We start from the raw sequence: 14,579 nt of genomic DNA on the forward strand, positions 1-14,579 counted from the left end.
TACTGCGCTTTAAGCGCTTTGTAGGGGCTTTTTTTTATGTTGTTGCCATAGTAACATGAAACTGGAAACTAAAAATCAATGTACTGTCTCTCATTTGCATCGAGAAATAGAGACACTAAACAGAAACACACATGGTGAGAGAGAGAGAGAATGAGAGAGAGGGAGGGAGGGAGGGAGAAAGAGAGAGAGAGAAAGAATGAGGCAGGGGTTTGAAAGGAAGAGGGGGGAGTGTGGGTGCGGACAAACCAATGCCATCCCCCTTTGCCGCACACCTTCCCTGAGGAGCCAAGCAGCACAAGCACCAGTGCTGAACACAAAGCCTGCGTTTCAAAAACACACACAATGCAATAGAGCACTGCCGCTAACGCTAATGCCACTGATGGATCAACATCGGCTCTCGGTGTTACGCTCGCGCTAAATCATTCCACTCTCAGGCTACAGTGTGACGCGCTTGAAACTTTTTTAAATGTCGTTTGACTTCATTTCATTGTCATTCATTATACAGGAAAGGATTAAAAGTAACAATGTAGTGACAGCTGAAACGGGCCTGAGTCAGTCAAGACTGGAATGCAGCAGGCTCCTGTTCTGCAGCACATGAAGGACAAATATGGCATCACACTTCATACACATGACAGATCACATCAACAACGCAAACAGGACAAGAGATTGTTTGAGGACAACAAACTGGAAACAAGACATTCACAATAGCTACAAACAGCACAGACAACTAAGACAGACATTCAAGGGAGATTTGAGCTGTGTGTGATGGCAATCAGACCTGGAATGGAAATAAGTCAGAAATGTGCTCCAACAGTGGCTAACATGGAAATGAACAATGCACAGACGTGTAGGTGTTGGTTATATGTAATAGCATTAGAATCAATTAACTTTTATGCTTCTTCTGTAATGCGGTTATGGTGCATTCGACAGGAAACCATCTATTGTGCTGCTGTACCGCTGTGACTAGAACGCATGCATTTCTACCAATTACAGGAGCTCGTAATGTGTCTCAAAACACACACATAGCGAAAAACCTGCCGGCACAAGCCGAGGAAATTGGCTCGAGTGGGAGCCCCAATGTTCTCTGACGCACACACAGCCACTGCACCAGCGCTACGTTAGCGCTAGCATGCTGTAATGTGAACATCCTGGCACATCGGCAGCGAGTGATTATCTCATCGCATGAAGTTTCCCCAGTGCCCCACATCCTTAACCAGGCGTTCTGACAGGCTGCCAGTGGCAGAGATGAGGATATTTGTTTAAATGCTGATGGAGACGCTAATTAAAAACCCATGGCTAGGGGATGAAAAAAAAAATGTTGTTGAACAATGATTGTGGCTAATTGGGGAAAGTACATTCATTAATGTAAATTGGCATTGGTGCTTTTAAAATGCTCCCTCTCTCTCATTTTCTCTCTCTATCACTCTCTCTCTCTGGCACCATTTGCCACATCATTTCATTAGTGGTTGGGTGTCTCTGTTGAAGAACCGGCGGGCCAACAACCCTCAGTCTTGCTCCACCCAGCAGCCTACACACCAGAGAACACGCAGGGGAGGGGAGAGAGAGAGAGAGAGAGAGAGAGAGAGAGAGCTCCACCGGCTCCTACAGTTGTGGCACTGGGCAGGCGTCACTCTCCTCTTTAGCAGACAAAAACAATACCGCACAATTACAGGGCACCGACATGTATTATCCCTCGTTGGCTGCCAATACGAAAACATGTCAAAAAAACGTGATTAATTACGCTGATCTACGATCGCAAATCATGTAAATATCTCAGCAAGCAACAACAATGGGGGCATCTAAAAGGCTTGTTTGTCCCACAAGTGAAAAGCCATGTCTGACGTCCACGGTCCAGTAGAGTAGAGTACAGTACAGAGTTTGTTTTATAGGGGGGTTAAATGGGCTTTGGTCTCAGTCCAAGTGGTATGGCATTAATAGAGCTCGGGTGTAATTGTGCAGAACATAGTCTGATTTCATCAGCAGGCCTCTAATCTCGGGTAGCACTCTGTGTAATGTTCCCTATTAATTACATGGGAATTACGGAGAGGGGCCGTTAGAGGCCTTTCCACTCAGCGCTTGCATATGTGGTATGCCCCAAACGAGCCATTCTTTCCCCCGAGGGGAGCGCCCCGACATGTAATCACTACTGGACAAAGGTATTAGTGACGAAGGGGGGCAGGTCAACATAGGGAGACGGGGAAGGGGAAAGATCCCCAAGACAAAAGCCAGGTTCCACCCTCTATCCTTCAGTTGTTGATGCAACCTGCCAAATAGCTCATGATGTCACCCCTGTTTGGCCCGAACAAACAGGAGAGATATGTGGAAGGGGAGAGAGAGAGAGAAAACACAAGCCACCCCCAAAAATGCTACAGTACGTGCTGCCGCCGCCGCTGTGGCCTCTGGTCAATGGGGGTAATGAGCTCTCCAAGCATTCGCTGCCTGGGTGCCGAATCTGCCAGATCCAAGCCAAGTAAACAGTCGGTAAACAGTGACATCACAGATGTGCATGGCAGACCCATGGGGTGACTTCATTTCACAAGCTGCTGGACATTTCAATGGGGGGGGGGGGCACATGGGAAGAGGCAGTATGTGTGTTTGTGTGTGTGTGTGTTGGGGGGGGGGGCTTCCTGAGTGTGGGAAAGAAGCCAAAATGGCAGCCAGGTCTTGACTGGTCTGGGAGTGCAGCCACTGGAACAAGCATGTTCTGGAGCAGGGGAGGTTGGATGTTGCTCAGCTTTTGGAGCGGTTTCCAGTTTGCTCAGGTGTCGAAATGTAAAGCAAAGTACTTTCTGGACTTGAAAAGCACTGGCACTGAAAGCATAGACTTGATTAGCCCCGAAATAAGTTTAGGGATTTTGAAAAAAAAAAAAAAAAGTATAATGCTATGACAGTATGCATAATAGCATTGCAAAAATACATTATGACTGCTAAGACTATGCTTTATGACTCTCAGGGCCAGATGTACTAAGACAGCGCTAATAGCGAGTTTTTGTATGCGCAGAATGCGAACGCTGTGCTCTGCTATATTGCGTGGAATTTACTAAGCTGTCACTTCATTACCTTAACAGCATTCATCACCACCTGTCCCCGCCCCCCGTACAACACCAATAGGGCTCGGGGACAAGCCTTGCATTCTAGGAATATAGCCGCCATATTGGTAGCGCACCGAACGTAATATCCATTCATTCCGATGCAGAAGACAAGAAGCAAAAATGTAGTATTAGCGATTCTTTTCCTCTTGCGATCATGGGTGGCGCTGTTACACCCCACTACACAGCAACATACGACCAAGAAGGCAAAAACTAAGTAACAGGAACACACTAATAGGCGGGAGTAAATCCATAGTAATCCATAGTAAACTAAGGAGTGAGGCTGCCAATATGGCTGTGCCCGCGAAATTTTCACGTCATGATCCCGAGCCCTATTGCGCGTGCAGAGCTGAACCACAAGCGCAGTTAAATATTAAATAAGAATATTAAAAAGAATCAAAGTTTAGCGATCATACATGATACAAATGTCGACGAGCAGCGATAGACAGAGTAGACCTACAGTGTAGTTGTTCTACTAATCCACTTAACCTAGTCTAACAGACTGGGAAGTGTAGGCTATGTCACGATCGAGAAAATTAACAAAACTTAAGGTTGCTTTTGACATACAGTAGTACAATTGTAACGGTGCTGCTGCCCGTTACAGCTAGAGTGGATTATTACAGGAGCTAAATACACAACACAGGATTTACAAACACACTTTATTTGCACACACATGGACATTTAAAGGTAGGGTATGGAATGAGCTTTTTTGGCCATTTTTGCAAAATCACTTGAAATCCTATTCCTAACCCACTTATAGCCACTAAGTTGGAAGCACTGAAATGGAAATTAAACACGTCAATCATCTGCGGAACGGGCAGGGCTCGAAAAACTCCAGCCAATAGAATTCCTCACCCCATACCATCATTTCACAGCTCGATCGTCAATCTAACGTCTTACTCCTCTTCCTACTCCCCCTCCCCACCGCGCGCGACCCATTCGAAAGCTGGTGACCGTGAGTCAGTGCTGAAACGAAACCAACTGCCTGCTGCTGCACGTCCATGTTCCCCTCTTGTTGTGTCACTTCATTTCTATACAAACTAACTAAGGCAGCGGATACCTACAGAAACTCAATCACCCACGCAATAAATAAGCTATGTAGCAAAAATTACATTTTACCATGACACGAAGAGTGCTGTAAACATGAAATCGAAACTTAACAGCTTGGAGCTACGGTGGAATAGGCGAACCAACGGGGCAGCACTAAACTCGGATATTTCAGGAGATAATCGCCCTGGTAAGAACAAACCAGATTCTGTTCAAATATACACACCTATGGCTACTGAACCATATGTACTACAACCCTTTGGAGGTGAATAGCCTAAAGAATGTAATTGGGGAAGTTGATGTGAGTGATTGTATGGAGACTAGAGCTCATAGTGCTGTAGACGCCAGGATGGCATTTCATTTAGCCTGGCTCGCTCTCGCGCTGCGCATTTGAATTGTCGCTCGTGCATGGAGGGCGGGACTTGAGGTTGTATATGTTCAAACTCTGCCGTCCGTTTTGCTAATTCCGTACCCAACCTTTAAACAAACATTTCAAACACTCACCATGTGGCATTTTACTTCCTGGTCTGGGGACTGAGAGAAGACCAGACGGGAAGTCGTGAGGGACATTTCAATTGTGCAAAGTGTGACATCATCGACGGGCAGAGTCAAGTGTATAAGACAATGGGGGTGTTTGGGGTTTTTGTAAATATAGTTGCTATGTATTGGATTAGTGACTATTGTAATTATGTTGCATTGTGAGCCGTGTAGTTTGGAATGTGGTTATGAGTATTTCTAGTGAGTATGTCCATGTGGTTAGTTAATTGATTAATTGTTTGCAATGGTTCAGGCCAGGGAGATAAAGTCTCTGGGGGAACTGGGCAGAGAGAGGTAGAATGGTCTGAGGTGAGCCACTGTGCACCTGCCTAGAGGCCTAATACTCCGCTTGCTCGAAACTACAGTGTTTCCTATGATTGAAGAGGATTTATTTAAGGGCAGAGACTATTTGCACCCGGGTGTAAATAATGAACATTACTATTTACACCCGGGTGCAAATAATCAACATTACTATTTACACCCGGGTGTAAATAGTGTAATAATCAACATTACTATTTACACCCGGGTGTAAATAGTGTAATAATCAACAATACTATTTACACCCGATGTCTAACATCCATGTTCTCTGTCAATAGGCCTGTGTATTTACCAGCTCTACAGTAGGCTAGGCCTAATAGTTTTGAACAGTTTTTAGCTGTTTTGCCATGTCTGGGTTACTTGGAAGTGATTATACAAATATTAGGGTAATGAGTGGTCATGTGGTAGCTCCATCAAAGACAAGCTACTTTAAAGAGTTGTTTTCTGAGTTGTCTTCCAGGCAGCGCTGCCACTGTTGACTTAAAAACACTTAATCCTACTCCTAACCTTAACCCTAACCTTAACCCTAACCTTAACCTAACCTTAACCCTAACCTTAACCTTAACCCACGCCTAAGCGCCTTCCAGGCAGCGTTGGGGGCTCAAAGTCAAAACACAACCTTTCTAACAACTACTGAAGCCTACTTCTACTTAACTCTACTCATAACTGAAATAAAACCAGTAAATCTTTGACAGGTTCAAAAAGCACAAACTCTTATTTGCCGCGAGGTAACGTCATCTAAGAAAAAAGAAGTCATGGTGCGTACTTTGGCAGGCAAAAAAAAAAAAATAATAATCTGAGGTTCGAACCCAGCACCTCGAGCATGGTAAATCAGTCACTTTACCGCTGTACTGCGCCCTATTGAAGAAGAAGGGGAGAATACTAATTATTGACTCACTTGTTGGGGTTGCTAGGTAACGGTAAACAAAACAAAAAGATCGTGTTTCTTGATTGTGCTTGCAAACGGACGGCTTTACCCGTTCACTGAATAAAGTTTGTGGAAATTTAGCACCACTTTCCCATCTCAAATATAGTTTTAATAATCCTAACTTGTTAGATTTAGGTAGGCCATCTCCTGCCAAGATGGTCCTGCTATGTTGGATAGCACGCATTTCCGGTTTGGGTGCAAATAAGAAAATGCCTCCATTCCACTATTTACACCCGGGTGCAAATAATCACTCCGTTATTTAAGTTACTTTTGCTATATGTTTGAGAGTTAATGATTGATTTGGTATTGTTTGGAGTTTTTGGTTTTTCTTTTCTTTTTCCTATTTTCTCCTGATTGCATGCTACCTGCTAAGGGTGGAATAAATCGCTGCATTCTTCCAACTCGACACTGTCTCCTGCATTTCCATCATCGGCAAAGCCATCCCGATCACAACAATGAAGAAAACTGATGCTCTGAATACTGATTCAGCTGTCTCTAAATGTTTTTCTAATAGACTCATTCAACCGCAATCTGGATTACACCTGCTTTTAGAAGGCGGAAGTTTTGCAACGCAAAATAGACTTGTGCTGTTTTCATACATATGGCGGAATACTTAATCAATCGCTATTAGCACATCTCCTCCCCTGTACTTGCGCGTTACACCCATTTTCAGCTGATCCGCCCTGGAATTAATATGCATGACACAAGCGCAAACAGCCACTTTCAGCTCCGACGGCAGGCAGTCTGCGCGTTTCCCTCATTGCGATCTATTTGTACATACCATCGCCATGTTTTTGCGTGCACGTTCCGCCTAAAATGGGCGCAAAACGTTAGTACATCTGGCCCTCAGTAGAACATTTCAGAATCAACCTGTGAAATGTACATCTTTTGATATCAAGCTGCTGCTTATCAAACATATCCCACCTAAACTGGCTGTGCATTCAAATGCATTATGATATTCCTCTCAGCGGGCCACTTTAGAACATGAAAATATTTATCACTGCAAATCATCGCTGCGAAAAGAATCTGCGATGGCATGTGATTTAAATGAAATGAAAACGTGACACATGGTGCCGGAAAGCCCCATGCCGCAGGTAAGGTACGTGTGGGCACTGCGCTGCCCTGACTGTCACTTCTTGACAGATTCAAGTGCGCTGCCAAGAGAGCGGCCTCGGCAGCTTGCAGAGGAGCGCCCCCACCCCTCACACACACACACACACACCACCACATCCACATCCACCCTGTAGCAGGTGTACTCTCTCCACTTGGACGGTCCCCAGCCATTCTGCTTTTTACGACTTAATTGACACATAGCGAGTGAGCCGCGTCCAACCAGGTGTGGGGCTGGACCGGCCTGGACGCGGGCCATTTCATTTAGGCTGTCATTTCCACGGGTTATTATCAGCCCTTCTCTTTTTTTTAACTGCACACTTTCTGCTTTGATCCGTCTGTCCTTCCATCTATTTGATCTTTACTAGGGGGCTATTGTGGGTACCAAAGAGTGCCGCAATATGTGGACAAGAGCCATCCCAATTATCAGCCCCTCTCTCTCTCTCTCTCTCTCTCTCTGGCTTTTTGTTAACAAACTGCCTCGGGCCAGCTGAAGTGCCTTCATGACCAAAGACGAGCAACGTGGAGACACATTTGATTGGTAATTTACGCACAGGTTAGAGAACTTGTTTCATTAGGGTCTTTTTCTTTTTTGGTTGATGAGGGATATGCCAGGAGAGGTCCCTTTTAATTGCGAAAACCTTTATGACATATCTTTGTTAAATTTTATTGGAGCCAGGGAGAGGAGAGAATATTTTGCTTTTTAGTCCGGTGAGGAATGGGGTTGACAGGGCAGAGACAGGACACTGAAAACCATCAGCACGTTGCTTCTCAGAAATGACAGCAAAATGGTGAATACGGACACAAAAAAAACAACTTGAAGGTTTTATTTCCTATGCAAACTTCTATGGCTACTGTTTTGTTGTGTTTTTGTTCCATCTACAGATGCCACCAGCAGTGTGCTGCCCTTATGTTCTGAGAACACTTCTCGAGTGTGCAAAGTATTAACACACTTCACATTTCCAGAATATACCAACATTGCAAAAAAAAAACCCTACACCTCGTAGGCATTCAACAATCCCTCTTTTCCCCATGCATTTAGAGCTGCATCTTGATGCAGGGCTACCTAGCTCTGACAAATTTGCTGAGCATCAGTAATGTAGCGTAGCGGGCGTTAGCCTCAAGGAGTCTGCCAATACTCCGAGGCGAGGGAGAGGAGAACCTCTTTTCAGAGGCCCATCCTTGAAGTCTTCCTTTTCAAAAGAGCCACGGCCGTCAGAGACCTACAGTAGAAGGCATATAGATTTACAATTCCACACGCTCTGGAGACTCTGTGTGCGCTTCTCCACAAACTTCAGATGCAGTCAAGCCAATGAATGTGAGGCCCAGAGCGCTATGTGATAAAAAAATAAATAAAAAAAAGGACTACCAGCGTCTAACGGCCGAGGCGCAACTACGAGTTTTTTTTTCTTCTTTTTTTTTTACTGGAGAGGGTGGGTTTATGGGGTCGATGACAGACGTTTGATTAAAGCCCTTAAGTAGTGCTCTCTGCCCCACGGCTAATGGGTAGTGCTGATGGAGTTTGTATTTGGGGTGGTCAGCAGTGTTCACCTTCAAAGTAGGTCTTTGTCCGACAGCTAGAACATGAAAAAAAAAATGAGAATCAGTGGACACTAATTCTAAAATACTTGCATCAGCTGTCCACCTCAACCATTTCTCAAAGACGCACGCCTCTAATACTGTTATGAGTGAACATGTCTTGTGCTCTACACAATAACGGGATAACGGCTGCTCCTATTGGGTGAGGTGGAAACTCCTGCTTAACAGGAAAACAGCTTGTTGGCCCCCTAGATCACAATGCAAAGCAATTTATCGTGTATATAAGACTTGACAACATGAGAAAATAGGTGTGTTTCGTAGATTCATAGTCCTGATTTCCCAACCACACTCAGTGCAGTTGAATTATCGATGGAGTTCATCAGTCAGCCATTTACTGTGGTTGATTACTATTTGTAGTTTCATGATTACAGATTCTTTGACAGAGAAAAGTACACACTTGAAGTGTGATAAATATATTAGAGTCTTATTAACGTGATAACATGTTTGAGCAGGTGAAATCATGTGTAATTTATTTGTGATTAATCTGCTGTTAACTATGGATATTCAAGATTAAATATGGTAATTGACTATGGATACTGGGGATTAAATATGCTAATCGACTATGGATACTCATAAGATTAAATATGTTAAATTGACGGAAAGCCCTAATGATATTCCACCTACTTTGCCTACTCAGCCTGACAGCCTAAACATTCCTGGACGCGAGGTGCATCAAAAGTGCATCTCTGAGTCTAACAAGCGCCCACGAGGTACGTGAAGAGCTCTGTGATTTAATCTCAGCAGCTTGCTTGTGTGCATGTTGGTATGCTGGGCCCTGCAACATGAACACAGTCAAAGAGTCGCTCTGTTTCCCAGTCACTGTTGTAGAACATGACCCGCATTGAAAATACTTTTGAAAGTTACAATCAATCTGAGACAAATAGTTGCATTTGTAATTACATTTCCAAATGTGTGGGATTATCAATGAATGGGTATTGAGAAGGAGAATTGAATCAGTTAGAACGACTAGTAAACTAGTAAACTTAAACCAAAATACGTAGTTTGTCGATGCTTTTCTAAAAAGATGTGCTAGATTGATGGAGAAATATGCCTCTGAACTAACACATGGCGTCATACCTAAAATCGTCTGTCAGGGTGTTATGAAAACCTGTTACACACCTTCCTTTGTTGTGCTTTTTTTTGCGTTGCTTTCAGCAGGAGAAGATAAGGCCAGCCCGGCGGACGTGGTATGCAAATGCCAGGGAAGAAACAGCCGAGATGAGACAGCAAAATAAACAGACATTTCAAAGAGCGCCGCAACCAGCCATCAAACAATTGCCGCGACCGCAGCACGAGCCATCTCACACTAACTGACACATTGACAACTCCTCACATGCGATGAGAAAGAAAGGACGTTGAAATGGCAGGGAGGGTATGGAGGGAGGGGTGTGTGTGTGTGTGTGTGTGTGTATAAGTGTGTGTGTGTGTGTCTGTGAGGGCGGGGGGGGGGGGGGGGGGGGTGGGGGCTCAGGCCTAAACTAACACTCTTTTTAAAAAGGGAGTTGGTTAATTACTTCTGACAGACGGCTCTTTCATCAAACCGGGCCTTGAACTGCACCTTGTTTAATTATTAAACAGGGGGGCTTACTCTGCAGATCGGGCCTGCGTTTGATGGGTCTTAAATGCACTGCTGCTGACAGACAGTGGCCCACGGCCCGTGTTTACGCTAACCCTGCGACAGACACTGCATGCTAATGGCCGAGCCGTGATGTTCATTAGGGAAGGGCTTTTTTTTTGGACCAGATTCCTTGGCCGCTTCGTGTCGTCAGCCTGCGGTTTCGCCGGGTGCTATCTGTCTTTGAATCAGTTTTATGTCTGACTCGCATGCTTGTGGTTCCTGATGTCCTGATGGTTTTCCTTTGAGTCTGGCCAAAAACATTCATGACTTCTAACAAGGTAATTCTAAGTGCACCGAGGGGAATGCCACCTGCATGTCTTTTTTAGTCAGTAAAAACAATACACAGTAAATTTCAAAACTTGTTTGCTTTGACTTGTCTCCCTCTCGCTTCAAATTAGAAGGGGATGTTGCTAGCAATTATGTGACCTGCAGGTGTTCTTGGGCCACACTTGGAACAACGTACTTCATTAACTGAAACACAGAGCTGGCGCAACATATAATATCATAAGTGCCTCAGTGCGTAGACTCTAATAAAAACATTTATAGCAGAACCGTCATATCGGACCTCACATGGCGAGCTCATCTCGAGAACCTGTTTAGTGCCCGGTCTCACTACAGGTTAACGTTCTTAGTAAGACCCTTCGGTGAGACGCTGGATGCCATAACCTTTTCCCCACATATCGCATCAACAGTGCTGAGCCAGCGCGGGGGCCGAGGTGCTTATAGCTTTCCGTTAAATGGACCGTTGCCCGTCCGTCCTGTGATCACAGACTCGGCCCTGATCACTGTGAACAGGCATCCCCCTAGCCTGCTGCTGCACGGCTGTCATTTCCAAGGCTCGCTATTCATCACGTAGCTGGCATAGCTGTGGTCGCGCTGCTACTCGATCCAGATTGTTTTGCACACCTAGGCTATAGTGCAGACCTCCGCACAGCGGGGGGGCGCTGACAGTTCCAGTCGAGCCCGACGCGGCCGACGTCCCGTTGGGCAGGTAGCGGGACCGACTGGCTCGTGCGGGGTCCCCCCCCCCCCCTTCCCCTCTCACCTGCGCTTGGTTTCCTCTCCAGGACCTCTGGGGCTCCTATCGCTCCGATCTCCCCATTTCCATAACCGGCTGCGGGCCGTTCAGGTCCCTGCACCACACCAGGGCGGTCAGGCTAAATGATCCATGGCCAGCTCCTGCTTTGATACCTGAGGAGGGAATGCAATTGTATTTCGATAAGACCACTGCGGTCAAGGCCGATGAGAGAGATGACCTCTTCAAATTAAATATGATGAATGCGAGAGGCAAATAAAGCTTATAATCTCCCAGTGTTATCTCGTCCTATTACTATATTACTATATTTACTAATAGGACCACATGACAAGAATGACTATAAAACTTTAAACTTTCTCTTCTTTCACTGAGTTCCACTGATGTTCAAGTGCTGGCGCACGACTGCAGAAGTACGGGACAGCATGCGGCGTACTGTGGCCTACTACATGAAGGCAGCATTAGGTAAACCAGCAGCCCCACTCCCCGACTCTTTGAGCACACCGGTGGGGATGGCAGATAAGATATGCAGTGAAAACAATAGGTGTCTGTGCTAGCGCAGCTGCACGGTATGCATGTCACGTAGCGCCCTTTGTTTAATTATTTAATCCGCATGGCTCCTTTGATGAACCCCTGAATATGAATACGGGCGCGCACTCCCTTCGAACAAACCTGTACCACAAGCAAAGGACTACAACGCCCACAACGCAATGACACACACACACACACACACACACACACACACACACACACACACACACACACACACACACACACACAAAAGCTCAAACTAATTTCTGACGACTCCTTTGGTGCTGATACAACAGTGACATGTCAAGAAGAGGGACTTCTCCATCTGCCTGTTTTCTCCCCCTTTTCTCTCTCTCCCTCTCTCTTCTCTCTCTCTCGCTCTCTCTTCCATCCTTGCCTGCAGATGAGGTAGAATGCAAAGCATCACGCATGCAAACAAACATCTGGCCTACACCTGCGTCACCACATTTGTCACAGTGGCATGGCTAAACTTGTACATACAAGCCTCTTATTCTCCAACGTGAGGAGCAGAGGAGAAGAAGCATCTTATCAGCATGAGAGCAGGGAGGACAAAAATAAAGACAGACACAAGAGAGAAAGAGAAAGAGAGAGAGAGAGTGAGACAGACAGACAGATAGAGAGAGAGACAGACAGACAGAGAGAGACAGAGAGAGAGAAACAAGCCTGTCCAAGAGTCCTGCCACCTTGCGTCTGAGTCTCCCCACAGGAGCGGGTCCTGAATGCCACCGCGTGACTCGGCGCTGGCGCGTTAATCTATTCTGTTTTAATGGAGTTGGCGAGGAAGGCCTCGGATTGTGGCGAAGACAGAGACTGGATTAGGCTTATATGGTGGGTGCCAAAGATGAAAGCAGATAAAGCACTTATAATGGCCCTTGAATGAATTTATATATTTATTTCTTTAGACTCTCCCTCGTTTGAAAAGGGATTTAGCGGGTAAGCATTTATTAAAGCTCGCCTGCTTGAAGACACCGAGAAGGGGGGAAGTTAATCTGCTCCTTCAGACAAGTTCTTCTTCTCTCGTCGAGTTTTTGTGTGAACTTTTGGCAGTGGCTGTGTGGGCTTGATCAAGCACTGAGCATAAAACTGTCTGACTGATAGACTAACCGCTGTCTGATGGCATCAACAGTGAATGTTCATCCCTGGGAACATGAGTTTACTCTAAAAAAGAAAGATAGAAAAAAAAAAGACCTTGGGTATCCCAGCGACTCTGCTTGAGGTACCGTTCCGAGCAGTTGAACACAGAAGAGAGAGCGTCCTTGTAAACTGTGGCGGTCATTTATTCAGCCTCTCACCTGCAAGTAACCTTTAGATGAAGTGTGCTTCAGCTCCCAGCGTCTGTGTATAGATATGGGCTTGGGTGACATGGGCCTTTGTCAGTGTGTGTCAGACAAAAATGTGTGACTGATGTCTCTGTGAATGAGTATGTGTGTGTGTGTGTGTGTGTGTGTGTGTGCCTGTGAAGTGTTATGAGTGGGAGTATGCATACATATTTGTTGAGAAATTGTTATGTGTGAATTTGAGTGTCATTGAGGGTATTTACGAGCGAACGCGTGTGTTTTGTTGGAACGTGTTATGTGCGATTGTGTGCTTTGCGTGTGTGTAGATTCGCTTGAGCGAGCGTGTGTATACGCGTGTGTGTGTGTGTGTGTGTGTGTGTGCTGACAGACTGTGTGCCGTTGTGCGGGTCCCTGCCTATCAGCCTGACACTGAGAGAGGCTGTTGTTGTTGTTGTGCAGATGTGGCGGCGGCGGTGGGGGTGGCGGGGGTGCGGCGTCTCTCTTTGATGATGCGGCGCGGGAATGCGGCCACTCGGCGGCTTTATCGGCACGGCCTGATGGGAGTCGGCCGGGGTGAGATCTTATTTAGAGAACACCAAATAAACAGCCAATCATCCGCTGGGTAATGGGCCCAGCTGCTGGGATGGATACTACTTGGGTGGGTGGAGTGTGTGAGTGCGTGTGTGTGTGTGTGTGTGAGAGTGTGTGTGTGTGTGTGTGTGGTTTACATGCTCTGGGTGAATCTACACACCAGAGTGCTAGGTCAAGGAGAACAGGGTGCCTCGCTCTGCTGTCCTCCATCTCATTCAATCACAGAAGTAATGGAATGGAATCATTCTAATAAAAGATAGAGACGTGTAGATAGACAGTGACCCAGATGTACTTGTGCGTGTGTGTGTGTGTGTGTGTGTGAGTGAGAGAGAATAACTCACCCCAAAACATCACCCCCCCGACCCGTCCCCACCACGTGCCTCAGCAGCAGGCTGGATTGCGCTGCTCTGCGCTGACAAAGATGCACCTGAGCAAATATTAACATCCTCAGCCAGGGAGCTTTCATGTGTGCCGCCGGCCTCTCAGGGACGGGCTGGGGACCGACGGAGACGCCACGGGCCCCCTTCTCCTCCTCCTCCTCCTCCTCCTCTTCCTCCTCCTCTTCCTCCATCACAGGGTAGCAGACCTCCGGCTAAGAGGGAGGAGACACAGGATGAATATGTACAGCAGGACTGAGATGAGCAGAAGCACACAGCAATCACAGGGAGGGAGAGAAAGAGAGAGGGAGAGAGAGAAAGAGAGAGGGAGGGAGAGAGAAAGAGACGGAGAGAGAGAAAGAGAGAGGGAGGGAGAGAGAAAGAGAGAAAGAGGGAGGGAGAGAAAAATAGAGAGATAGCAAGAGAGGGGAGAGAGAGATAGAGAAAGAGAGGGGTGGGGGACTCAGATCAAGATCACTACAGTTTGAAGAAATATTATATTT

The sequence above is a fragment of the Sardina pilchardus genome, chromosome 1 (assembly GCF_963854185.1).
Source record: "Sardina pilchardus chromosome 1, fSarPil1.1, whole genome shotgun sequence".
NCBI lineage: Eukaryota > Metazoa > Chordata > Actinopteri > Clupeiformes > Clupeidae > Sardina > Sardina pilchardus.